At 46.6% G+C, this 26,831-nt stretch overlaps 1 protein-coding gene across 2 annotated transcripts in view; it reads left to right on the forward strand.

Moving 5' to 3' along the window:
- Positions 1-23,375: 23,375 nt before the first annotated feature.
- Positions 23,376-26,831, forward strand: part of ELK3 (ETS transcription factor ELK3) — a 63,978-nt gene continuing 60,522 nt past the window's right edge. For both annotated transcript variants that reach the window (XM_070410859.1, XM_070410860.1), the window contains exon 1: positions 23,376-23,746. The gene's annotated coding sequence lies outside the window, so the exon portion shown is untranslated. The remainder of the gene's footprint in view (positions 23,747-26,831) is intronic.

Consider the following 26,831-nt stretch of genomic DNA (forward strand, 5'->3'; position numbering starts at 1 on the left):
TGTGTGAGGGATTTTCATTCTGAGAGTCTATGCCTTCGACAGCACACACACACACACACGCACACGCACACGCACACGCACACGCACACGCACACGCACACGCGCTTGCGTGCATTTGGAGTCAGTCGGGGTCCACAGCCTGAAAAGGGGTGAATGAGAAAATAAATCTGAGCTCCTGGGATGCAGTTTACAGCAATCACCAATCCCAAAGCTCCTCACTTAACTTTGATTTATTGCCAACTTTGAAAGATGTCATTTGTTGTAAACGCAGAACACATTCGTTTCGGGGGTGAGCGGAAATGTCCCCAACTTCTGGTGGCGGCGGATACATCTGAAAAATGGAATCGAATCAATTTTGCTCCCCAGGGGGACAGGTAGAGGATTCCTGTTTCCTGCCAATTCAGTTGGAAACAATGAGGAGAGAGAAAAAAAAAGCGGAGCCCTCCCTTCTCTCTCTGGCCTTAGACGTGAACTCTTGATAAGATCCCGGAAAACAAGCAGCGTTTTCACCGGCCGCTTGCCCTCTTCAGCTGAGAAAACAGCACGAGCCCGAACTCGGAACTGGGGCCACCTCTATTGTGAACGTGGTCAGGCTGACTTCTCGTCGCCAACCAGCAAATCACAAAATGACTGAGATAAGGAATATAATAACATGTTCACACGAACCTTACATTCTTACCTCTTCTATAGGAAAGGATATCCCTGCAGGAAGGAGGAAGGTGGGGCCCCGCCCGTGTCCCACAGCAGGGCTGGGACCGCATTGTCCGGGCCTTTTGTAGGGACACAGGAAGAGGGTCCGGAAGTTTCTACAGGAAAACAGAGAAAAGTTCAAACATAAACAGCATCCAAAAAAATTTACCAACAGTGAACTCGACTTCCTCTCTGGGCCTCCATGCGTCCCTGGACCTCTGGGCTGGCAGATTGTAATCTCGGGACTGGGTTCACCTTGGTAACCTCCAGCCTGGGTGATTGTGCCGTGTCCCTCCTTAATAAGTTAAAAGGCTGTGTTTTCTATGGCATCGGAGACACAAACAACCTCTTCCCAGAGACGGTATCCTGGCCTGGCTCGAGTCTGTCTGTCTTTTCCATTTGTCATTTCTGGGGAGGGTCCGGCTTCCCTGAAGCCCCGGGCGGGACAGGGCGGCTCCCTTTCAGGAGGCTCTGAACAAAAGCTGAACGTGGCTGAATGGCCGCTTCCTGTCACAAGGCAAGGGCTTGGGTTCGGCTCCCCCCGGTTTGGGCCAGAGGTGCACCTTGAGAAGCTCACTTGCAAGGAAAGGTGAAAAGAACTGTGTCCCTCCCGCTCCAGTGAGGGCTGGACTTTCCCTCCCACCTCCCTGCACCCTCTACCCACCAGGCCGCAGAATCTCTGCTGCCCTCCCCGAGGCCACAGGGCTCTCTGGTTTTAGGGCTGAGTTATGAACACTACAGCTCTAACAGGGAGAAGCAATCCCATGGTGAAGTCTGAAGGAAGATGAAAACAGAGAGTGGCTTGGGGGGACCCCTCCCCCTCTTCCTAGTCCTTGTGCATGAAACCCACGGCTCCCCTTCACCTCCGGGGGCAGGGATGGGCCACAAAGAACAATGGGAAAATGTCACCAGCTCCCCGATGGGGACTCAGGGACGGGGTCTTCTCAAGGGCAGCCTCTGAAGTGAAAGGAGTCGCTCCCCACTTTTCCCACTGATGCAAACAGCCCTCCACCCTGGCGGGGGATTGTGGAAGCTGCTTCCAAAGGGCTCTAATGGGGCCACCAGACGCTGAAGGGAGCGTCCTTAGTTCCCAGACGGGCCAGTCGCACACTGCAGGAGCAATGATTCCAGTGAACAGACAGACTTCCTAGAAGATGCCATTATGGGAAACTAAATCACTCCCTACCACCGCCCCCCCAAAATAGCTCTTAAGCCCAAGGATCTTTCAGAGCCCATCAGAGGAGAGAGTTCTGAGTGGACTGCTGGAGCTTTTTAGGTGATATCTTTTTCTGAATTGCTTTTTCCAGAACAAATGACTTCCATTATGTTCAGCCAGGGACCAATTCTTCACTCAAGTATGTAAAGCAAAATAGGGCTTGTGCTCCGGATGTGTTACTCACAGCAGAAACCTTTACTGACGGCCGCCCCAGACCGGTGATTGAAGTGTGTTATATAAAGGCCCGGGTCCAAGTGAGAGGGTGAACTTGACCTCTGGAACCAGTCTCAAACGCTGGTTAAGATGTATTCAGAGTGCTATGTCGCACGTAAGGGACACTGGAATTTTCAGAAAACAGCTGATGAGAGGACCCGTTCACACCACACACATTGATGGAGCAGCTGTTGCCTACACCCTCCCATTCGTTTATTCCTGTATTTATTCATTTATACAGGGGTGGGCGAAAGTAGGTTTACAGTTCTTCCCATGGAAAATAATACAGTAATTAATAAATAATAATACAAGAGTAAACTCTGTGTTTCCATACTCACAACTGTAAGCCTACTTCTGCCCACCCCATCTAATAAGCCAGACATGGGGTTACATTTTATGGACAATCAAGGTGGTTGTCAATACATTTCAAGGTCTTGAAAACCTTGCTGGACACTCTGCTGGAGAGCCCCATCCCTGGGCCAGGTGTGAATCCTGTCCAGTGGGTCTCAACCTTCCTAATGCCGCGACCCTTTAGTACAGTTCTTCATGTTGTGGTGACCCCCAACCATAAAATTATTTTTGTTGCTACTTCATAACTGTAACTTTGCTACTGTTATGAATCGTAATGTAAATATCTGATATGCAGGATGTATTTTCATTGTTTGTGACCCACAGGTTGAGAACCGCTGCTAGTCACTTGCTACATTTCAATGTGTTAGTAATCCCCACAGCTGTTGCTAACATAGCCCTGAATACAATGATGAACTAAAATAAGCATGTCAAACTCATGGCCCGAATGCCTTGTTTATTTGGCCCGTGTTAGCCTTTGAGTTTGACATGCTTGCACTAGAAGCCAACAGTCTAGGGCCCGCTGCTCTAAATTAGGTGTTACTCACAGAGACATGATATAAGGGCTTTGAGTCTCAAGCTGACCTGAGCCTAAAGGCCTGCATAGACCCCAGGATGTTCTTGGTTCCCACTGAAGGGGAGCAGCAGGAGGCAGGAAGGCCCCTCTGATCAAGGCTGGGTGTGAGATGGGGCTGGGACAAGCAGTGGAGTTGTGTTCAGGATGATGAACCAGCCAGGGACTGCCTGGGCTCTGGGTGCTCTGTCTCCCACCTGGCCCAGTGGGGGTGTTGCTTCCTGTGGAAAAGGGCCTGACACACTCTGAGACCAGCAGGTGCCTGAGCAGGGGGTGTTGGGTGAGCAGGGTCACTCTGTTCTGAGCTCCCACCTCAATGCTGGGGCTTCTTGTCACATATTGAGATCCTGTTTAGGTCTGTCCCCAGGTAGACTCCAGGACCTTGACTCCCAACTTTTCTTCCCTTCTCTACCTTCCCAGAAACTGAATTCTGAATCTTTGGCCCCTGCCGGCCAACTCCTGGTTAGCAGACACCCAGCTCGGTCTCCCCCAGACCCTAATGTTTTGTGTCTGCCTTCTCCCCAGTCTTCATTCATTCATTCATCACTCAAACATTCATTCACTAACTATGGATTGAGCACCTGTCATGGCCAGGCACTCTGCAGGTGCTGGGGATATAACAGTGACCAAGATGGACATGCCCCTGCCCTTAGGGGGCTAATAATTTGGCCAAATAACAGAAAGGTAACAAATTGTTCTTGAAATTTCTTCTTAACTAATCATGTTTAAATATAATACTTTAGAAGTTGGTGTTCTAGATTGGGATGTTAGACATTTCCCCCCTCCCCCATTTTTTTTAATTGTCCAAATTATTTATAATGTTATGTGCTTGTTATATTCTAATTTTATTAATAATTATATCTAGTTGTGCTGTTATAATTTTATTAGTATTGTTTATATATTTAATTGTTAAAAAAACTTTGAACATATATAGTTAGAAATCCATAGGCCTTGCATAGCAACCCCATCGACCAGATTAAGGCTTCCTGAGGATAAGAGAGATTCAAGGCATGGTCTCCTCCTGGTGGGGGTGGGAGGGGACCTAACTTAATACTGACAGTAGCATTTCTAGAGGAGGGTTGCCCTGTTTCAGGCACCATGCTAAGCATTTTGTATGGATTCTCTCATGTATCACAACCCAAGAGTTAGTTACAATATTATCCTCAATTCACAGATAAGGTAAGGTTAAATAACATGTTTTAGGGGAAAAAAACCTTTTCATGTTTGAATCTGCAACTTATTTGGCTTTGCTACACCTAAGTGCAAAGGTGGTAATCAAAATATTTAACTGGCATGGCATGGACACTAACCAATCAGAAGAGATGCCAGGCTGTGGAGCAGAGGCAGGTCTGAGGGCCAGGGCCACTGGGGGTGGGGAAGGGGAGACAGAAGGGCTGGGATAGCCAAGTCATGGATGGGGTTGGCTAGGATAGCATCTGTTCATGGGCCATTAAGGGGGTGTTTGAATATGCTAACAACTCAGACAGCCGTACCTGTAGAGCCCTGCCCAGGTGAAATGGACAAGTCCCCCCTCCTGGGGGTCACTGAGTGACTGCTGGGGCAGTTGTGTTCATCAGCAAATTGGAGAGTTACTAAGGGTCAGGTTGACTTTTACAAAGTCTTAGTGTAAGGGGATATGCGGAGATGGTGAGCATAGTTTTATACAAGCTTTTAGGTTACCGAAAGCTTTCTTTCCTGATTCTAGACCACAGTACCCAAATCAGAAGTCTATGGGCCTAATTCAGCCTGCAGATGTTTTATTTAAACCATACAGTGATTTCTCACTTTAAACAGCAAAAGCTAACATTTCTGTAGCACTCTAGGTAGAGGCATGTATATGCTTTCCATATGTTAACTCAATCTACATCAAACCTGCGAGGTAGGTACTATTTTTACCATACCCATTTTACAGATAAAGAAACTAAGGCACAGACAGGTTGAGTAACTTGCCTAGAGTGGCACAGTTAATTAATAAGTGGCAGAAGTGGAATTTGAACAGAAGCCGTCTGACTCCAGAGTACAAGTTGTTGATCGCTATGCCCCTCTGCCTGTCTGGTATGTCTGAATTCTGTGCCGACATTTGAAAATCAAGAGCGGTAAGATAAAGATCCAGACTTACAGCTTGTCAGATTGAAAATCAGCAATTACTAGTATAACAGCCCCAAGTTCACGCTCCCTCGAGGTAAAAGTCAGCCCCCTCGACGAGGGGATGCGTTTCCCCAGGTCCCACCATTCCCCGCTGCCTTCCAACACGGAGGCTGACAGCCATTGTCCGTTTGTCATCAGACTAACACTGTTGTTTCCTTACACATGGCCCTCTTCACTCATTTGTGACCTGCCTGGCCCCTGTAGACATTTGTGACCCTCAATTAGACTCCTCCTAAAGACAAGATGCCCACCCTGGCTGTGTGCTCAGTGGTTAGATCATCGACTCACACACTGAGGGGTCCCAGGTTCTTTTCCCGGTCAAGGGCATGTACCTGGGTTGCAGTTTCAATCCCTGGCCCTGCTGTGGGGCCATGTGGGAATCCACCAATTGATGTGTCTCTCTCACACTGATATTTCTCTTTTTCTCTCTCCCTCCCTTCCACTCTCTCTAAAAAGCAACGGAGAAAATATCCTGGGGTGAGGAATAACAACAACAAAATAATAATAATAAACACAAGATACCTTTTTGCTATAACACATATATTAGGATGTGCAGAAGTATATGAGGAGCTCCCTTCTCTTGTGAATTGATAGCAGTGAGGAGAGAAACAAAGAAATGATGGGCAAGTTCAAAGCAACTCCCGGAGAAAGCTTGTCACATTGGGAAGAAAATCCTTGATCTCCTCAACCCAAATCATGTTAAGACCTAAATTTTCAAAGTAAAAGCAAAGCAAAAACAATCCGATTACTAAACTAAATTCCCTACAGCTACAAATAAATTTCTATAAAAGTCCAATGTTATAAAAACTATTATTATAAATCAATATAATTATCTTCTAAAACTCATCTATTGGAATTTTCACATACAGATGCAAGCCATCACCTTCTAGGGCCCCCCCTTGGAAGATACCCACGTTTCCCCATGATGCCTCTGCAAGAAACATTTTGGGACTCCCAGTGGGGGCTAATCTTCAAAGCAATTTATAAGGCATGGAGTAAAAGTCAATCTTCTTATTTTATAGTCATGTCTTGGTTTTGATCCAAAATAGTAACATCCACCTTTTCACCATTATTCAAATAATATTCTTGTTCCAAATTAAAATCCATTAAAGGATGAATATATGTTCATACTGAGAATAAAATAATTAGCAACAATGTTGGGAGGCAATTCCATAGGTGTATTAGTGACAGGGACTTCATGGACATAGAACATAGCCTTTCAACGTGACCCCCTTGAGTGGGCCATTATTTTAAAAAATATGTATTTGTATTGATTTCAAAGAGAAAGGGAAAGGGAGAGAGAGATAGAAACATCAATAATGAGAGAGAAACATGGATCAGCTGCCTCCTGCACACCCCACACTCGGGATCAAGCTTGAAATCCGGGCATGTGCCCTGAACGGGAATCGAACCGTGACCTCCTGGTTCATAGGTTGATGCTCAACCACTGAGCCACACCCGCCAGGCAGGCCATTATTTTTTTTAAATATATGTTGATGTGTTTGTTTAAGGAATCAGATAAGAAAAAAGTAAATATCTAATTCTATCTTTTAATGTGTATATATGGTTACAAATAGAAAGCATGTACACGGAAGCATATACACAGAATAAATGATCATTATTTCTGGGTAGCACGATTACACATGATTTTTATTTTCTTTATTACTATCCATTTGAAAGAAGTCAGTGCTGATAGCAGTATGTTAAATGTTAGAAATACCGTGTAAAGATTTCTTTATAGCTTTGTATTACAGTGAGAATGTATGCTTTTATAATGATAGAAAGATCACAGCAGACTGGGCTCTGCTTTCTGCTTGAAACACAGAGGAAATTCTCTCTCTTGGGCATCCCCTAAAGCCGGGGGCAGCCACAGGGGAGTAGAAATGGTGTCCGGTGGGTTTCTGTGGAATGGGACTGAGGTTGCTCCCCACTTCCTCTTGTCCTGTGTGTGGCATCCAGAGGATATACAAGTTCCTCAGGATGCACTCCGAGACAGCTGAGAATGCCAGCTTGTGAGCCTGTCCCAGCAAGCTAGGAGGTGGCCTTGTTGCCATGGCTGGAGGGTGGAGCTGATCCTCCGAAATCCCAGACAGGGAGGCAGTGCAGCTGCAGGTGTCGTGGGGGTCCCTGAGGCCAGCAGGGGCTGAGCTGGGTGTGGAGGCAGGAGGAGATCCCTGGGCTCTCCCAGAGCAGGGCCTGGGCAAGGCCAGTGTCCCAGGCCCAGTGTCCGAGGCCCAGGTGGGAGGGGGCCTCCTCAGCACAGGGCAGCACGCCTGGGCCCTGCCCAATGCCTGAGGACCCCTGAGCCACCCTCCCTGCAGCCAGACACACCTCGGGAAGGAGGACTGCGGGAAAGTGCTTGAGAGGGAAGGAAGTGTTCCTGGTAGGCAGTTTCAACCGTGCATTAGCTGATTATTTGGGGAAAATAGCTTGTTTTAAACTGGAAAAGGCTGTTGCCTTCCACTGGCAAGTTTAAGGGCCCGTTTTTACCCCCACCATCAGCAAGAGAGGGAGCAGAAGAAACCAGTTACCAAAAAATTTAAAGTACTGTTGAAAACACCTGAGCTGTAGTGTATCTTTCCACCCTGCTGGGCAAGTATGTAATTATAATCGTTGCGAGTCCTGTGAGGAAACAGCCCCTAGTGCCTGGAGTGCGTTTAATCAGGGCACCCAACACACACAACACAGACTGGCAGGCAGCCCTCGGGGACAGCCTCCAGGAGGAAGTGATGGGACAGCAGAGGCTTGGAGGAGGGGCCAGGTGAGCTGGCGAGAGCACAGGGCCCGGGAGAAGGAGGCTGGTCCACTGGAGGATCCAAATGGTGGGTGGACAGGTGGGCTGAGGCCAGTCTAAGAATAAGTCAAGATAGGGACAGCAGGCACAAGAAGTCAATGTGGGCATCCATAGCTAAGACAGCAGAGACCACCACTGCTGCAGCTCGTACCTGCCAAAGCCCATCAGCTTTCAGGGATTCCTGTGCCCTGCCAATCTCTCCAAACTTCTGAAGGGCTGTCACAGAACATGGCTCCCCTTCTAGAGGGGCTGAGCCAGAAGCAAAGGGGCCAAGGAGACCGTGAGAGACAAGAGGATGTGGGCTCCTGGCCAACTCTGGGCATGTCTCATCCACCATGTGTGGATTTCTCCTGGTGGCATCACTGAGAACTCTCCTGGCCGGTGTAATGGTCCGGAATGACAGCAAGAGCAGACAGAATCGAGCCGCCTTCCTCTCCGCAGCCAGCATCTGCTCTAAGCCACCAGCACACTTGCCTGAGACCATTGCAACAATTCCGTTATGGTCTTTCTGCTCTCACTCCACCCTCTCTTTTTAGAGAGCTGTTTTTACACAAGAAAGAAGACATGTCTCTCCTTCAAGGGCTCCCCATCTTGCTTTTAACAAAATCAAGAGACCTCCCATGCCTGCAGGACTGCAAGTGACCTGGCCCCGGCTCACCACTCCAATGTCATCCTGTCCCAAGTGTTCATTCCACCCCATGCACATTCCCTTCTGTTGGTGTCTCAGCTGTGTCCATTCTTTCTCTGCATCAGGGCTGTTGTCCTCCCCGTTTTCCCCCTGGACCTCTTTGTGTCTTCTGTCTAAAATGGCACGCCTCCTACGCACAATCTATCTTATCGCTCTGCTTACACCTTTTATAGCACTTACCAATCTGATGTTTCTTTGCTTGTTTATTGTCCATGACCTTCACTAGAATATTCCTTGAGGGCAGGGTGTTTACCTGGAATAATGCCTGGCCCAAAGGAGGCACTCAATTAATACTTGTTAAATAAGTGCATGGATACACAAATGAATAAATGAATGGATGAATGAATGAACCTTTGCGTGGGTCTTAGTAATGGAATGACCCTGGACCACAAACATTTTCATTATAGGATTGGTACTGGAGGGTGTTGATGGACAGAAGACAAAAAGGGAGGCGGGAGTATCTGTTAATAGATTGTTTTCCCATGATCTTGTGACTGAGGCAGGTGCACTCAGCTAATCTTAATAGAAACACTAAAAGAAGTGTTATCTCACGAAAAAGCACTGCTTTTGACTGGGGAAGTTGAAAAGTTTTCTAGATACAGATTGACTTTAACAGCTCAATAAACAGTATTTGGGCATTTACTGCCAGGCAAAACACAGAGCGTGTAGAGATGAATAAGGCTAATTACAAGTTGAGAAGTAGGAGAGCAGCCGGGAGGAAATCTGAGAACAGTTCCCAGGAAGAAGTGACTGGCTCCACCTGAGGAGAGTGGGAAGGAGCTGGCCGGGAACTGTGCCCTGAAGGTAAGCAGGGATATTAGCTGCTGAAAAGGCTGGGGGAGATGAAGGCAGAAATAAAAATATCAGCAAGGAGGTGTGAATGGCCAAGGTGTGATGCTGGATAAGTTGGTGATGATGTCCTGACGGTACAGTAACTGCCAAGCTTGGAATCCTTGGCAGGTGTGAGCCACCGAGTGCAGGTAAAGCATGTCACATCAGAGGGAAGAAGGCAAGATCCAAACCCTGGGGGGAGCCAGCAGTGACAGCTGGAGCAGAAGGTATGGACAAAAAGGGGGGTTCTGTGGAAAGAAACGTCACACAATGATCAGATCACAAATTCCTGAATGGGCAGGTCATGGTGGATAGTCACACCCCAAGCCCATAACTTCTCTAGTGAGAGGTTTTGAAGCAAGCTTTGACTATTGCATCTAAGTTGATAGACCCTCAAGATGTCAGAAGTAATATCCCTCAAAGGCCTAACCACTTGTTAACTATCCTGTAATCCAATACCCATTTCCCCCCACCTCCCTGTAATCTTCCTTAGGTTCCTTCTTTAATTTCAAATGCATAAAAGAAGCTGCAAAACTGTGATTCTCAGGAGCATTTGAGATCGTGTTCGCTGGCATATGTCATCATTTGGGCTCAAATAAACGTTCTTACATGGAAAGAGGACTGGTGAGTTTGCCACCAGGAAAAGAGGAAAGAAAGAGCTATAAGAACAAATCCTTTGGGGAGGCCAGAGTTTAAAGGGCAAATGGAGGAAAAGGAATCAACAAAGAAGTGGTCAGAGAAATAGGAACTAGAAATAGAATCTGGAGTTTTAATGTACAGAAACCACCTTTCAGTGGGCTTTCCCACCTCCCTCTTTGCAACATCATCCTGTTGGCTGCTACTTATTCAATGCCTGTTCATGCCACTAGACAGGAAGATTCAGGAGTGCAAGAAATGTTTCTTTTAAAAAATATATATTTTTTTTATTTCAGTGGTGGAGAGAGAGATAGAAAGAAAAATTAATGATAAGAAAGAATCATTGACTGGCTGCTTCATGCACACCTCCTAATGGGGATCAAGCCCGCAATCTGGGCATGTGCCCTGACTACAGAATTGAACCATGATTTCCTGGTTCATAGGTCGATGCTCAACCACTGAGCCATGCAGGTGGGGTGCAAGAAATATTTCTGACTTGTTTACCGCTCTGTCACCTAGATCAGGTCTTCTCACCTAATAGAATGTATGTATGGATGGATGGATAAATAAGCATTTTCAAATTTTGCAGAGTTAGAAAGACTAAAGACTGTAAGTAAGACCTTGGATTTGGCGATCAGACACAAAAGTGACATCTAAAAGACAGTTTTAGGAATGGGGAGAGCAATAATGCCTATATCATGTATGTGGTAGTTAGGAGAATTAAATGAGCTAATACTCTGTGCCTAGATGTAACTAAAGCTCAGTGAATATTAGATGATGATTATTATTCCTGCTAGCCTTCCCTTTCAGAAGCTATTTTGGTGAAATAATTCTGTGTGTGTGTGTGTGTGCGTGTGTGTGTGTGTGTGTGTGTGTGTGTGTGAGAGAGAGAGAGAGAGAGAGAGAGAGAGAGAATTCTTTATTGTCTTATTGTGTCTAACAGATTGGCTTACTATCCTTCCAAGGCCTACTAGAGACGTATTGCCTTAAAAACTACCACGACAAGAAAGCATATTTTATTAAACGGCTGCAATAGAACCCAGTGAAATGAGATTTGCTGTCAAATCTAGCTGTGGCCTGGGAGCCCGAAAGGCTCCTAAGGGACCAGAAGATGGAGTGGAATCTCCTTTCCTATTAAGGAGACTCAGAACTAAGGCGGCTACAGCCAGCCCTGGAAACAGAGCCCTGGTGCTGTGATTGTGTAGGTCACTAATCCAAAGAAGGAAGCCTGCCTGAGAAGGGGCGTGGCTCCAGAGACTGGCTCTGTCACTAGGTTTGGATAAAGAAGAAAGAGGCTGCAGGTGGAAGAGGTCCTTGAAGTGTGAAAACATTGGCCTGAGAGGCAGGAGACCTGGGTTTCTATTCTGGATGTGCCATTCCCTGCATGGACTTGACCAAGTCACTTAGCCTATGTGTGTCTCAGTCTCCTCATGTTTCTAATGAGAGGACTACATGAGCCTCCAGGCCTCTGCAGTAGATTGTTTACAAAGACGGCCACAATTTCTCCCACTCCTGCATGTTTGCTTCCTTCCTTGGCAATGTAATTTTGCTTTTTTTCCTGTCAAGAGGTGGCATCTATTTCCTCTACCCTGGAATCTGGGCTAGCTCTGTGACTTACTTGACTAACAGAATGTAGTACAAGTGACATTATGTTTGTCTAAGCATTAAGAGGTGTTGCAGCTTCCACTGTCATTCTCATGGAATGATGCTGTGGCCATGTGAACAAGCTAGGCTAGTCTCCTTGGAGAGGAAAGATCACGTGAGAGGGAGGCTCAGCTAGGAGAAAGCACCAACCACCAGACATGTGCATGAAGCCTTTTTGAATCATCCAACCCCAGTTAAGTTGCCAGATGAGCTCAGTCACAGAAGTGATCCCAGACAAGACCAGCAGAGGAACTGCTCTGCTGAGTCCAGCCAATATTGCTGACACACAGAATCGTGAAAAAATACTTTAACCCAGTAAGTGGTGGTTTGTTACATGGGAGTAGATTGCTGATACAGCCCCCTTTATAGCTGACCAGAATCCAATTTTATTGCTCTGAAAAAGGAATCAGACTATAAGGTCTTTTACTTGTGTGCTAGTGTTTGCTGCAGAGAACTCAAAGGTTATATGACTATTTTATTTCCTCCCATCCTCCCCCAGCTGTTGACCATGAAGGCCTTCTCTTTCCTGCACTGTTATTTATGGACCTACTAGACCTTAAACTCTTTGCCACCTTTTCTTAAGATTTGGCTTGAAGGACACTGAGCAAGGTAGTAAGTGGTTTGGTGACTCAGTGGTCCTTCCTTCTAAACCACTGAGTTGTCAGTTCCTCTCTCTGCTGTTTCCAGGTGATATTTATTCATTCTTTCAGGTGATACTGTGTGAGCAGCTGAGCCATGTTCCAGGCCCAGCTGAGGAAGCGATGTGGTGAAGGTAGGTCTGGCCATGGAACAGATGGGTGACAGGACCCAAGTGGTCTGCCTGGAGAGGGACTCACCCATCACCCCCCTTCTCAGCAGCTTTGCTGTAGCATCTCATGCATCTACCTCAGAAATGACCCTGTCCTAAAGGCACAGTTTCAGAGTTGAAGGAACTTTTAAGGCCCAATTAGTTCAGCGTACTTAAAAATTATGCATATGAGGAAACTAAGGCCTGAGATGTTAAGGAGAAGGAGCTTACGGTAAAATTAGGCCTAGAATTAAGGCCTCTTAGCTCCAGATCCAGAGCTCTTTATATTACATTCAAGTCCTTTCCAGGTTCCACAGCCTCCTTCGTCCTGATTTCTGAGTTCACTCATCCTCTCAGCCTTGTGTTTCAGGCACAATAGATTCCTCGTCTGGCTCAAGATTCAGACATTACCTGTGGACTCTTTCCTCAGATAAATTCCAACCACCAAATGATAATGGTAATAATAACCACAACATACATTCAAAATGTATTTATGGAGCTCCTATTATGTGCCAGACACTGCCTCAGTTTTGGAATTACAGTAAAAAAGAGAAACAAGAACTCTACCTATAAGGAAATTTATATTCTTGAGGGAGGTATGGCAGAGAATACACAAGAAAACAAATAAGAGAACGAGAGACTGGTGTTTTACAAACTCAACAGGAAAATGTGCTAGAGGTGACTGGACTGGGGCATGTATGATCAGGAAAGGCCTCTTAGACAACATGACATTTGAGCTGATCCCCGATCGGAGAGGAGCCAATAGCTCTTCAGGAAATGAAGAGAGCAAAGGCCCTGTGGTTGGGACCAACTTACCTTATTTGAGAAGACAGAGGAGAGGCATGTGTCTCTTGGAGAGAGCAGTAGAGAGAAGAAGGAGACAGAGAAGGAAGGGAGGCAGAGGCCAGAGCATGCAGAGCCTTGTAGGCCATGATAAGGAGTCAGGGATCCATGTACTTGAGTGGATATGTTCTAAGTAATATGACACAATTTAATTTTTTACAAGATCAATCTGACTGCTTGGATGAGGGGAATTGGAAAGATGGTTTATTGAATGCTAAATGTGTGGGGTACTTTGTGTAGTTTACCCCTAATCCTCCCAACACTTCAAAGTAGATTTTGTTTTGCCCATTCTATGGATGCAGAAATGGAGACTGAAAGGATAAAAGAACCTGCCCAAGGTCATGGAATGGATTTGAACCTAATTCCACTGGAGCATGTGGTCTTGCTAAGATGGTGGTTCCACCCCTGTGCTAATACATTTTCCCGATTATCACCGTGTATTGAAGGGTGAAATTTTGGAGCTGGAAGCTACAGATTGGAAGTTCCTTGAGGCAGGGATCATCTTGCCATTTAGTTGTGTCATAGTCCCTGACATATCTGATGAATGAATGAAAGAATGAATGGGTGGATGGGTTTTTTGAATCACCCGCCACCTCAGGCCTACAATTTTCAAGACAGAAGATTGTCTTTCCCAAAATCACACAGCAGGAGTGGAACAAGAGCCTATGCTGTTGAACCAAACCATGCTGTCTCCAATTTATCTGGTTAATACAAGTTTGTTGGTTTTAACCTACTATTTTAGGTTGGCAAACTCTCAAGGTCAGGCACAGTGTCTCTTTTGTAGCATGCCATATTGGGCGCATGTGTAGCCTAGAGGGAGGTTTAATCTGGGGCTTATAAGTTATTGCTCAGAAAACTGATCTAAACACATCAAATTCGCATGTGATGGGAAAGGACATCTTCAAGGTCTCCTGGAGGAGCTTGACTGGAGTTTAGAGTCTAAAGAAACAACGTTCAAACAGAACTGGTTGTGGTCAGGATGGAACAGAAAGAGAAAGGCCGTCCTTGGCCTGAGTGTCCACCAGAATGAGGGACAATGTGGGAAAAGGGACTTTCTGGTTTTTAGAGAGGACCCTCTATGCTAAGATTTTTCACCTCCTGGTGCTTTCATTGTTAATCACCAAGCAACAAATTTTCAAATGTTAATTTGGCTTTCTGGTTACCAAAGGCATCCTCTGGACAGGAGAGGCAAGCGTGTCAGTCATTGTGAGGAAGAAATGCTCTCTGTCATAAGTAAATCCACTTGCAGATGTTCCAAGAAAATTGTGTCACCAAGAACCTGGTCTTCAGTGGGGGGTCAGGAATCTCAAAGTTGAGACAGGTATAGACCACTGCCATTTTTTGAGGGCCTGGGTATATTAAAAAACTAAACAAAAGTGAATCATAAATCTTGAGGTGTATTTTAATTGCTAAAATTCAAAACACAATGCGATTTATTGTGCTAGTGACAATATCATTAAGGACCTACAGAACTATCAGTGCCTTGTAAGCAGTGTGGTTAGAGGATGGGATGTGTGTTTAAAGATAATGTGATGGCTTCCTTCTACTTTCAGTTTTGTCAGGCTGTCTCTGTACTGTATGAATCAGATCATTTGGCGATGATATCAGAGCTAAATATGGGGCCTTGTGTGGGGAGGCCCAAGGCCAATGGCCATGCTCAGAAGTGTGGGTCCATCTGAACCTGTCCTCTGAGGCTCAGACCATCACCAAGGTGATGTTATCCATGGGCCACCAGCCACCTCAGCCTTCCCTGGTGACTCCCTGACCTTGTCATGTCCCCTCCTTAACAACAGCAGGTGTCCCACCACGGTAAGTAGAGCAGCCGGCTGTGTACACAGTGAGAACTCCTCAAGAAACCTGCTGCCCGACTGGCTGATAAATCAAGCCACGATAAACAAAGCTAGGACATTCAAGAGTGTCTTTTAAACATCACGTTTGGGGAAGACAGAGTTGGGAAAGTGCTTGGTGAAGTGGTAGACAATGTGAAAATGTAGGGGGGTGTTAAGGACACTGATCACACATATACAGCCAAACACTCTCCCTTTTATATGATGCCAATTCTCCACGGGCCTCATCTGCCTCCTGTGATCCGTCTTTCCACGCCCGGTCCCACCACCACCCCTCCGTGTTCAGCTTTCCCATCTGTGCATCGCAAACCATTCATGGCTCCTGAATTCAAATGGGCGGGCTGCAACCACCTTTCCTAAATGAATACAACAGGATGGAAAATATCGGAATAGGTCACATGGTAAACGTAAAAAAAAAAAAAAGAAAAATGATTGTTTTGTGAAACCTGTTTCAGTTGCATATATGTGTGTATTGGGTTTGGATGTAAACTTAATTTCCTACTGTGGGTCGGAGTGAACGTTTTCAACCCACTGCTCTAGATGGCAGGTTTGAGTGCCCCACCTTCCGCTGAGCGGGTTCTGTGACATGGGCTTCCTAGGCAGAGTGCCATGAATAACTGCGGTAGGAGGTGAACCACGCTGAGACCATCCAAGACCTACACAGCATGTCAGGGTCTTAGGCGCTCTCTTGTTTTACAGTTTTATGGGGGAACAGGCCGAATCTAAGAAAGGCAATAGGATCAATTAGTGAAGGAAGCTGCCCTCCATGCAGTTTCTCTGCCTCTTCCTGGGTTCTTTCTCTTTACTTTTTTTTTTTCATCCTTTATTGAGACACAGCAAAGACTGGGAGGGAGGATTCCATCTCCCACAGAAAACCTGGATTTCAGCCCCAACTCCATTACTTGCTGTGTGGCCTTAAACTCACAAATTGCTTACCAGCTCCACTCCTCAGTTGTGTCACATATAAAGCAGGATTCATGCCGTGAGGGACCAATTGAATGTATCTATTTAAGGGCACTTTTTAGACTCTGAGGCATTATACCTGTTTTCTAATAATTATTCTTTGTTTCTTGAGTTTCCATGGCATTTATTCATGAAATAGATAGTGCTGTGGGGACCAAGGTATGAATGTAATGTTACCACGTCTGACCCCCTCTTAAGAATATTCACTGATGCCAAGACCGGTTTGGCTCAGTGGATAGAGCGTCGGCCTGTGGACTGAAAGGTCCCAGGTTCGATTCCGGTCAAGGGCATGTACCTTGGTTGCGGGCACATCCCCAGTGGGAGGTGTGCAGGAGGCAGCTGGTCGATGTTTCTCTCTCATCGATGCTTCTGACTATCTCTCTCCCTCCCTCTCTGTAAAAAATCAATAAAAATATATTTTAAAAAAAAGAATATTCACTGACACTTTCCAGGGAGAAGACACTTCTCCCTTCTGTCCTCAGAGCCCTTGCAGGGGCCTACAGAAGTGGGTCATTTAAAGCTAGTTCTTTTAAAATTTATATATTTTTATTGATTTCAGAGAGGAAGGGAGGGAGAGAGAGAGAGAGAGAGAGAGAGAAACATCAATGATGAGAGAGAATCATTGATTAGCTGCCTCCTGCACACCCCACACTGGGGATTGAGCCTGCAACCGGGGCATTCCTGACCAGGAATCAAACGATGATCTCTTGTTTCATAGGTTGACACTCAACCACTGAGCCCCTCTGGCTGGGCTAAAGCTAGTTCAATAGCACGACAGCGCCCCATCTTCCTCTATCTCCAAACCACATGCATGGTTCCTGAAGGCAGCCTGTAGAAAGGAGTTTCTCTTCTCCTTCACCTTGGTTGCACCCATAGCCTCCTAGGCCGGTGGGTACTTGAGGCCCTACGAGCATGCGTGTCCCACTTATGACAGAGTCTGACTTTGACCAGCAGCTGGTCAAGACAGTTTCTCAGTTGTATTCATCCTGGAAATTATGGCAGTGACTCACAGTTTTGGATACCCTATCACCATGTTGCCATCTCCCTTCCTTTCTAATGGTACAGTGTGGATTTGGGGTGAATGTATGGATACAAAGTATTAATGGATTTTAATAAATTTTTGAGTTTAAAAAATCTAAATTTTGAATCAGGTTTTTTTAAAAAGTTGTTCAATTACAGCTGACCTACAATACAGGGTGGGACAAATGTCTGTTTACAGTTGTGAGTATGCAGACCAGAGTTTATTCTTGTATTACTTATTAGGTGCTGCATTATTTGTTTGTATGACAATTGTAAACCTACTTTTGCCCACCTTTTATTATATGGTTTCGGGGGTGGAACATAGTGGTTAGATATTTATGTAACTTATGAAGTGATCCCACCATAGGTCTAGTGCCTACCTGACAGTATTATTATTACAGTATTATTGGCCATATCCCTATGCTGTACTTTATGTCCCTGTGACTGCTTTGTAACGGCCAATTTGTACTTCTTAATCCTTCACTGGAATCAGCTTTAATTCCTTCCATATATCATTGATTACTCACATCGCCTCCTGGTGATTGTTCACATGTTTCGGTTAGTACTACACAACATCATTTACAAAATTTTATTTATATGATTCTTGTTATTATCAATGAACTGATTGATTCAACAACAAAAATTAGCACTTTTTTTGGCAGGCATTAGGGATTTAGATATAGGATGCATGGGGGATAGGTATATTAATAACGCTAGGTGATAAGGTTCAAACACTATGCAATGGAGTGTGCAAAAGAAATGGGCCATGCACTTTATCTGGTGCATCTTGGAAGACTGCTTGGAGGAGGTGGAGTTTGAACTGAGATATTTATGAGGGCTACATGAGGAAAGAGGTTGCCTGGGTAGAGTTTTGGAGAAATACCCATTCCTGGGCTCAACCTCAGAATCTTGGGAGTGAGTCCTGGTACATGTGGTTGTGATGTGAAACTAGAGCTGGGAACCATCAGAAAAAAAGGCTCAGGTCTGTTCAGAGACTGGAGAAGAAAGGCTTGAAGGGCTGTCTGAGGGACTAGGACAATGCAAGCCAGCTATTCTGGACCTCATCAGTAAGAGGAATTAAATAAAGCACAATGACATGATTTCCTGTGAAGATAATGTTCCTGGATGTGATACTTGTTAAAGTCACCAAGAACCTTCTTTAGAATAAGAAAGAAAATGCAATTTAAATCAAACTGGAAAAGAAGACAGAATCTCACTTGTCTCCGATGGCCTATGCCAGGGTTGACATGCTTTGTCTGTAAAGAGCCAAAAAGTAAATATTTTCAGCTTTATAGACCATACGGTCTCTGACAGAACTATTCAACCATGCCCCTGTAGTGCAAAAGCAGCATTAGACAGTGTGTGAGAGAGTGCTGTGTGCCTATAAAACTTGAATTTCTATAACTTTTACATGTTACAAAATATTATTTTTTCTTTTATTTGTTTTCAACCATTTAAAAATGTAAATTCTTATTGTTCACAATAATCAAGAGGTGGAAGCAACCTAGATGTCCATCAGCAGATGAATTGTTAAAAAAAGTTATGGTATATACAGATAATGGAACATTATTCACCTTGAAAAGGAAGGAAATCCTGTCATGTGATACAATCTGGGTTAACCTTGAGGACATTATGCTAAGTGAAATAAGCTAACACTCATGATACTGTATGATTCCATTTACATGAGGTATCTAAATAGTCAAATTCACAAAAACAAAAAGTAGAATAGTGCTTGTAAGGGTGAATGGGGAGTTGTGTTTAAGGAGTATAGAATTTCAGTTTTGCAAGCCAAAAAAGTTGTGACTATACTTAACATGCTATGGTACCATATAGTTAAAAAGATTAGACGGTAAATTTTATGTTACGTTTTTTTTTTACCACAATTATATTTTTTAAGAAAGGGAAAATCAATTATTCTTCGCTTGAAAGTCACATAGAAACAGGTGCCGGCCCTGTGGGCTGTAGTTTGTCAACCCTGGTCCCTGGGTGTCCAGTCTGAGGGCCAAAGGGATGGTCCAAATTAATACTTCTCAAATGTGCCCACTGAAAGACCGCTAACAACACAAAAGGGAGAATGCAGGCTCCCCGGCGTTTGCCTGCAAGTCTATAAATTTCTTTTAAATACTCTTTCAAAAGAAGGTCATGAAAGTTTTTGAGTCCTAGTCTATAACATATTGTTTTAATGTAAAATTGGCATTCACTGTAAAAATCAGTAAAAACCGATGCTTACTCGGGCTCATAGAGGGTGAGTGACTTAGTCAAGGTCACATAACTAGAACAAGTCAGTATGGGACTGGATCCCAAAGTTCCTGCTTCCAAATGTATACTTTTCACCAGAGTGGGCTGCCTTCCCATCAGGATTTGGCTATCCATTCCCAACTCTAACCCATATTCCCTCGATATTGAGGCAGTCCTCGAAATCATGATGGCTCACCACTTTTGAATTTCTACCAAAACTCATCAATCCATAAATTTAATACCATCAAGTCCTTAGTTTCATATATTACTTGTTTTGCTGTGTTCTAGAATAATTTGATATATTCTAAAATTCAATTTTTTTTCTCCTGCCCTAATTCATCTGTATATATAATTCATCTGTATATATTTCTCATTCATCTGTATATATTTTTTTAACCTTTCATAGCATCCCATTCTGTTCTACATTGTGGAATGTTTAAGTATGAGGGACCTGAGGTGTGTTTTTTTGTATACCCAGCATCTATTTCCTCTTGTATTATTTGTTCAGCATTTTCTCTCCCCAACCCCGTACTTTTCCCTGTCCCATTGACTTTAGACTTGGCCATATGACTTGCTGTCTCTAATAGACTGTAGCCAAAGTGAACGTGTGCTATAGCGTCCTAAGCAGAGGTTTTAAGAGGCATCATGTGTCTCTACTCCTGGAGAACCACCTGCCCCAAGTCCAGCCTGTTCCTTCGGCCTGGGTCCCAGAATGAGAAGATGTATGAAGCAGACCTGAAACCAGGCAGCCCAGACCCACTTGTCGTAAGCCGCTGAGTGGTGGGTTGTTTGTGACATAGTGTTATCCCAGCAAAAGCTAATACGTCCCTTCTTTTGGAACTAGGACTTTTTGATTTTTCTTCTGGAGACCCAGCCCTCCTCCACTCTTCATCCAGAGAGTTTAGCTGGGCTGACCATCCTCCACTCTGCCCCAAGCACCCTCCAACACACCACACTAACTCCAATCTCAGGTATGATCTCTGCTGTTCTTATCAAAGCTGAGAGAGCTTGGCCAGCAGAAATGAATGGCCCTAGGCCCTGTCACCTGCTATAGAGGGCTCCTAAAGAAATCTTACTGATAATCCATACAATCCCAACTCCTGTCTGTTTTACAACAAAGCCATAGAAAGAGGAGTGTGGAGCACACAATATAAAGTGCCACACCTCTTGGCTGCTTTTTGACAGTGGGAAGGAAGGCATGAAAAGCAATTAGCAGTTGTTATGAACTGAATGTGGTGTCTCCCCAGATTTCTTGTTGAAGTCCTAACCCCCAAAGTGATGGTATTAGGAGGTGGGGACTTGGGGAGGCCATTTGGTTTCGATGAGGTCATGAGGGTGGGGCTCCCATAATGAGATTAGTGCCCTTTATAAGTGAACCTCCTCTCTCTTCACCCACGTGTGCACACCGAGGAAAGGCCATGTGGGGACTAATGAGATGTGGCCATCTACAAGCCAGGAAGACGGTCCTCACCAAGAATCCAATTTGCTGGCATCTTGGTCTTGGGCTTTTCAGCCTCCAGAACTGTGAGAAATAAATGTCTCTCATTTAAGCCATCCATTCTATGGTATTCATTATAGCAGCCCACACTAAGATAGCAGTGTTCCCTTAGAATGCAAAAGACAGCAGCTGTGGACACCTAAAAGTAAAAGTGATTTCCATGCCTTTAGGAAGAACAGAGTCAGCTCTGAATTCCTCATTCATATGGAGGACGGGTGTGGACATTCTAAAACAGAGATTTTCAACCTTTTTCATCTCATGGCACATATAATCTATCAAAATTCTGCGACACACAAAAATACATATTTTTGCCAATCTGACAAATAGGTATAACTTTAATTCATTCATACCAGGCGGCTATTGTGTTGGCTATTGCCATTTTTGTATTTGACAACCTAAGGAAAATAGATCAGTGCCCCTGACTAAATAGTCAGGTATTGCATGTTTTAAAAATTCTCATGGTACACCAGTGTGCCCTGGCACACCGGTTGAAAATCGCTGATTTAAAAACACCAGAAAAACTTTTAAGTGTTTCTTTCAGAAGTACTTTAGACAAGGAGGCATTTCCTCAAAACAATTAAACGGCCTGATAAAAACACATACATACACCCTGTATGTTTTACATATTAATAGTCCACAAAGATTTGTTGTAAAAAAATGCAATAAAAAGCATGAAAGCCACTGGTTGAAAATATACGTGTTTGGCGTTGTTAAATACTAAAAAAAAAAAAAAAAAAAAAGCAACATGGTGTTCTTAATTGTGTGTGTGAGATTTTATTTCTCCTGGATAAGGATAATAAATACATTCTCCCAGTCCACAGCCAGCTGCGTGGTACGGGACACAGAGTGAACTCTGCTGAGTGACAGGACAAGCCTACTAGGGATTAAAGCGATAATCCCTAAAGTGGAAAATTAGCTGTGAAAAATCAGGGGGTGATCAACAGCCCTCTTCCCCATAGCTTCTCCTGGGCCCTGTTCTCCTGCCTTGCCCGACCCCCTGCCCTTCTCTGAGGTCTGGTCGCACCTCTCAGTGAACATCCACACCAGCAGGAAGCAAAGGTGAACTGGCCTGTCCTCTGAGGCAGGTGCTCCGACAGGAGCGACAGGAGCGCAGAGTAGGGGCCGGTTAGATAAGACTAGATACAAAACACAACCCTGGCCTTTAGAGGCCCACAGTAGGCAAACAAACACACTCTCTGAAAGATTACAAAGATAAACAAGTAAGTGTAGGAAGTCTGAGAATGCGGTCCTTAAAGGACTCACTCTCTGACCCCAGGGAATCTGACTGAATTGGTTTGGGTTTGAAAACACTCCCTGGGTAATTCTAAATTAGCCAGGGCTGAAAACGTCCCCAGCCCCGCTGAATCAGGCAGGAACTCCGGCCGTTGAGGCCAGGCAGCCAGTGTTTTCACGAGCCCCCGCCCCACGTGCTGCGGTGCACGCTCAAGTTTGAGAACCATTGGTCCGAGCTGCCAAGGAGTGGAGGCTTGGAAATGGAGGGCTCTGGAAGGTGAGCAGTTGGGGGTTAGAGCACAGGGCTGGGGGTTCGGAAGTTAGGCCCCCTCCCCCTTCTTCTCAGCCTCAGGGCCATGGGCAAGCTCTCCTGTCTGAGCTGGGCCTGAGCCCTGTGGGGTGGGCCGTCCCTGAAGGATATTGCGGCGAGGGGTCCCGTTTTGAGACCACCGAGCCTCCCTCTTAAGCCTCAATCACTCGGGCCCGTGGTCACCGGTCGGTCGTTTCCCTCCGAAGCTCCATAGCAGGCAGGGAAGGGTAGGCCATAGTGAACGGCCAGAAAGGTCTCTTCCAGGAGAATCCTGGCTTCCAGTTTATGGCTTCGCATCCTTTTCCCCAAAGTGGGCCCCCTACTCTGAGCGCTGGCTTAAAAAAAAAAAAATCCCAGACCGAAACCGTGTCTCCGTTTCTGCACACCCAACATCTTCTCATCCTAAGCAATCACGCCCCCTCCCACGATAAAAGCAGCCTTTTCCCCAGAGCAACCAAACCCTGAACCCCACTCCCGATACTCCCTCCCCCAACTCTTTCATCCCGGCGGACAGAAAACAGCAAGTTCGGCGGCCTCCCCACTTCGGGCCTCCCCACTTAGGCCAACTGGGCAGGCTCGACCCCACTCCAGTGCCCAGCGCAGTCCCCAGCGCAGGGACTCCTGGGGGAGAAGAGGGATCCCCGGTTCCGCCTCCAGTGAGGGTCATCGCCCGAGCGCGTCGGGGGCGGCTTCCCTGGGTTTCTGGCCGAGTTGCACCCCCGCCCCCCGTGGGGAGGGGCTGCGGCCGCTGGGAGAATCGTAGGGTCTGGTGGCTCCTCCCCTGGGGTGGCCGAGCAGGAAGCGGGGCGCGCGGCGGGCGGGGGCGCGGGGGCGCGCGGCGCGGTGCGGGCGAGTGCGCGGGGCCGAGGCGGCGGAGTATGCGCGGGCCTGGGCGGCCAGCCCCGGCGCACAGCCGCGGCCGGGGCGCGCGGCGCGGGGCGGAAAAGCCTGTTTACACAGACTGCACACCGCCTGGGGAATAATGCAGTAAAGGAAGTGAGCCGGCTCGGCCTGACTGCTCCAACTTCCTGCTCTCACACACACCAGAGGGGAAAAAAAAGAGGAGCGAGAGAAAGAAAAAAAAAGGGGGGGAAAAATCAGGATCTCATTACAAGAGCAACAGACCGTCTGCAGACGCCTGTCAGCATGGAAAGTCGGGGGCTTTCGCCCGGTTCCTCCTAGAAATTCCCCCGAAGAAGGATCTCGAAAGCTCCCCCACATCTGGGTAGGTAGCAGGGCTTCTGCCTGTTGCTGGGACAGTTGCAAAGTTTCGTTGGGGGCGTTTTTTCCCCCCTTTTCTTTTCTTCGGCTTGGTGGGGGTTGGGCGGTGGGCGCCGCGGGATGAGCTGCGGGCCGGGGTTGGGGAGGAGGCCGCGGGGAGGGGGCGCAGCCGGGATGCTCGGGTGCCCGCGCCGCCGCCCACCCAGCGGGAGCACCGCGCCGGTCCGCGCGCGGGGCCGGGGGCTGCCGCGACCCTGCCCTGGCGGTACCCGGGCCCTGAGGCTGCGCTGAGCCCGGAGGAGGGGCGCGCTGGGGGTGTAGGGGACGGTGAGGTTGGGGGACCTTAGGAGGAACGGTGACTGGAGCAGGCTGCGTGCCCGGAGGCTGGACCACCGCTGACCTGCCAGCTGGGGCGCCCCTTGGGGAGGCAGTGGCACTGATGCTCGGATTCGGGAAGGGAGACGGGAGTGGAGAGGGCCGGCGGAGGGTGTGCGGCGCGAAGGCGCAGGGCTGGAGGCCGTGTCCTCGCGCTCGGCAGGTGACCCCCCGTCGGGTCACCGTCCCAGGCGCACGCCCAGCCGGACCTTTAAAAGCCGGCGGAGCCTTGACGGACACGGTTGTGGAGGACGGGACAGTAGATGGTCTAGGCACCGCCAGCTCCTTAGGAAGGGGCTCGTCGGCTTCCAACGGAGTGTTGGCCTGTAACGCTACGGCACTTTTTTGGGGAGGGGGAAATGAAAAATTTTGCAAGAGTTCCAAGAGAAAAAGAAGAGGTCTTGGTTTTAATGTTTTCTGACCTGAATCATCCTGAGGACAAGCTGCAGTTAGGCAGCGGGTGGGGGTGGGAGCAAGAAATGTTATTTCAGAAACTGCAAAAGGGGCTTTTTCGGAAAAAAAAAAATAAAACGAGTGTCGGGAGAGTTTCTGGCTTGTCTGGAAACTGCAAGACTAATTGCCATGCGCTTCCGCTTTGAAACTGGCAGCAGACAGCATCTTGAAAATGACTCACTAGAGGAGCTCACAAAGAAACTGTGGTTTGCTCCTTCTCAGGTTTATGTATTTGTGCCTTTTACAGTTTCCTTTGTAGTGTTGGAGGGGTCCCCCGCCCCTTCCCCGCCGGCCCCCTCCCAGCCTCCCGCGTTTGGAAGCCCCTGGCCGGTCTTTAACTCTCCCCCCACCCCCAGCACCCCAGGCGGGAGGGGGGGTGAGGGGGAGGCTGAGTTGTTTTTGGAGTTGGCTGGGGAGAGGGTTAAAGGGATTCTGCTGCTGCAGGGGGAAAAAGTTCCCTGAATTTTCCACTGGCTGCTGCAGGAAGAGAGAGCCCCTTTAGTCATTGCTAAGTAATGTCTGCACACACACCAACTAATCTCATTAGGAGTTTCCGCTGCTCCGCACAGGAGGGGTTTTGTGCAGCCACCGTCGGGCGGGCGAGCCCTGCGCTGGAGAGGGGAGACAAGCCACGGCTTTATTTACCTCGAGGTGCAGCCGCCAGCCGAGCCTTTTCAGGGTCGTGTCTTTGAAAACTTTGAAGTCACTTTGGATTTCGGACTTACAGGTTTTTCTTTCCCAGTTGTGTGTGTGAAGTTTCTATTGCCTAAGCAGCTCTACACACCCATCCTCTCGCGGCTGAGCTTCAGTCTTTGTTGGGGAGGCGGGAGGGGGCGGGGGGGGGGGGGGGGGGAGGACGCGGAAGCGATGGGAAACCAAGCATGTTCCAGGCATCTATTAATGAGCTCAAATCGGTTTCTGAGCCTCATTGCCTTGTTGCCAGACACAATGCCCTCTGATCTGTCTCCCTTTCTCTCTCTCTGTGTGTGACACATTTATTTGGGAAAGGTCAGTTATGAGTTTCAATTTATGGGCATTATAAAAGACAAATTGTGTTAGGAGGGCACATGGGTCAGACAGTTAAGAAGATGGTCCATAAGTGTTTTTAGAGTTTCCAGTAATGATCCTGCCTGCAAAAACCCCTGATGGTATTACTATGCCAAATATAGCAAGGGCCTTCTGGCCAACCCCCCCCCCCCCCACCCCCGTTTTTTTTTTTTTAAAAAAAAAAACCTTTATATGATGAAGATGTGTAGAGTTACTAAAAAGGGTAAAGAATTTGAAGGAACCCTATTGGAACTGTAGGGCTCCTTTATTGACAAGGATGTTCTGCTGTCTTGAGGGTTTCTAAGATGTTGGCATTTTTTTTATGGTAGCAAAGCATGTCCTAAAAACAGCCTAACCAGCCCGACCAGGTTGAGTCAATGGACATGAGTACGGGATGTCCTGGCACAGGGTAGGTGCTCACTAAATTGTTGCATTGAGAGCCGTGAGTAGGATAACAGGACTTACAATAAATAGATAAGAAAAGAAGCTTTGCGAAGCTAACAGCATTCTGCATGAGCATTTCTTAAGGACGGAGGTTGTAAATATTCTCTCAAGACTCCATTTCCTTCGAAATTAAAAGGAGGTAATTAGAAGCCTTCATTCCAATAAGTTATTATGTGGATACTTCTCACCTGGGAGTAATTTTGCCTCTCAGGGGGCATATGGCAGTATCTGGAGCCATCTTGGTTGTGATAACCATCCTGGGGTGCTATTGGCACCTAGTGGGTAGAGGTCAGGGATGCTGTTACACAGCCAACAACGTACAGGACATCCCCCCACCCCCCCAAAAAAAGAATTTTCCAGCCCAAATTGTCAGTAGTTTCCAGATTGAACAACTCTTGTTCCCATTAATGACGGTGATGATGATAACTCTTTCATGTGCATTCATTCAGTGAACATTTAAAACTCATCAGTTGCCCGTTTCTGCCTCATACTTAACACATATGCACGGACTTTTTCTCACTTTCTCTCTCTTTTTGGTCAGTAACATGCAGTAGTGTGACATGTAAATGAAGGCATTGTGGCGGTGTACCTGTTAGACCATCTCTGAACCTCACTCCCTTGGTGCTAATGCTATTTTGGACCAGAATGGCAATAGCCCAGATAGGGGAGATCAGTGATAGGTTGTTTTTTCTAGCCCCATTTGAATTTTGAAGTTTCTTAAACATTGACTAAAGACCTCCTCTCTTTCTTATTTAAAAAATTAGTAATTC

Source organism: Myotis yumanensis, unplaced genomic scaffold (assembly GCF_028538775.1).
Source record: "Myotis yumanensis isolate MYYU_CA2020_CCGP unplaced genomic scaffold, mMyoYum1.0.hap1 SCAF_3, whole genome shotgun sequence".
Lineage (NCBI taxonomy): Eukaryota > Metazoa > Chordata > Mammalia > Chiroptera > Vespertilionidae > Myotis > Myotis yumanensis.